The following is a 1,402-nucleotide window of genomic DNA, read 5'->3' as shown; positions in this document are numbered from 1 at the left end:
CTACTTTTCTTCATTTCTAGCCCCATTACCCAGACACATTAATTTTCAACAACTTTTGTTAATTTCCCTGTTATTTCCCCCTCTTCCACACCTAGATTATATGTTTATATCATGTTTTCTTGATTTATCACATTTAGATATTACCTACTGACTTGAAGATATGGATTTCCGTCTTACATATGTACTTCTCTTTCCTTGCTCTATCTTCCCAATATCTCATAAAATATTTGATTAAGTCAATGATCAGTGTATTAATAAGCTAAGTACCTTTTTTAGCCTTTTGCTACTCCTGGAATTAATAATTGCCTTGCTCCCACTACCTTAGTTTGTTTGATTTTCAATATACCTTTACAAGTTCTCTGTCAGGTCACTTGAATACTTACCACCATTATTTTTTCAAATATACAAATAAGTATAATAATTTGGAAATCTTACTTTTTGCTACAGAATGAATGTTTGTGTCCTCCCTGTTAGAGATGATTAGGTCATGAGGGCAGAGAGAACGCTTCTGAATGAGATTAGTGCCTTTGTAAAAGAGATCCCAGAGAGCTTCTTCACTCTTCCACCAGGTGAGGCTAAGTGAGCCCTCACCAGACACTAAATCTGCTGGTACCTTGATCTTGAACTTTCCAGCTTCCAGAATGGTGAGAAATAAACTCTATTATTTATAAACCACCCAGTCTATGATATTTTTGTTACAGCAGCCCAAACAAACTGAGACACTCCTGGAGTCCTTGTTCTTCCTGCTTCAGCCTGTACTGGTTGCTTTCTAGGCTAAGTCATGTCTGCCCTCGTGAAATTTGACTTTGTTGCTTTCTTGTGTTTGGTTTGGTTCTCTATTTTCTAGAAACTAGTCTACCTCTTTCTGGTTTTACTATCACATTTTGCTAAAGTACATCTTGTAGTACAGCGGTCCCCAACCTTTTTGGCACCAGGGACCAGTTTCATGGAAGACAGTTTTCCCATGAACTGGGAGAGGGGTGAGACGGAGGGGAGGCGGAGCTTATGTGGTGATGCGAATGATGGGGAGTGGCTGTAAATATAGATGAAGCTTCCCTTGCTCATCTCCCCCCTTCACCTCCTGCTGTGAAGCTGGCTTCCTAACAGGGCACAGACTGGTACCGGTCTGCACCCGGGAGTTGCAGACCGCAGTTGTAATAGCTTCCTAAAAATGTACATGTGGGATTTTGAGTCTCTGCACTGTTGCAAATTCTCTATTTGATTTTCACACATGATCATTTGAGTATAAAATTGAGTGTATTTTTTCCCATAGGATTTTTCTATGTGCAGCAATTCTCTTTTTCATAAGAAATAATCAATTTTTTCTTAATTGTTTTTTCATTTTTATTTTATAGAAATCAGTTATTAACTTGTGGCCATTAATAAAGTGAACATAACTTGT

The sequence above is a fragment of the Propithecus coquereli genome, unplaced genomic scaffold, assembly GCF_000956105.1.
Source record: "Propithecus coquereli isolate 6110/MARCELLA unplaced genomic scaffold, Pcoq_1.0 Scaffold15, whole genome shotgun sequence".
NCBI lineage: Eukaryota > Metazoa > Chordata > Mammalia > Primates > Indriidae > Propithecus > Propithecus coquereli.
Note: the sequence above shows the minus strand (reverse complement) of the source record.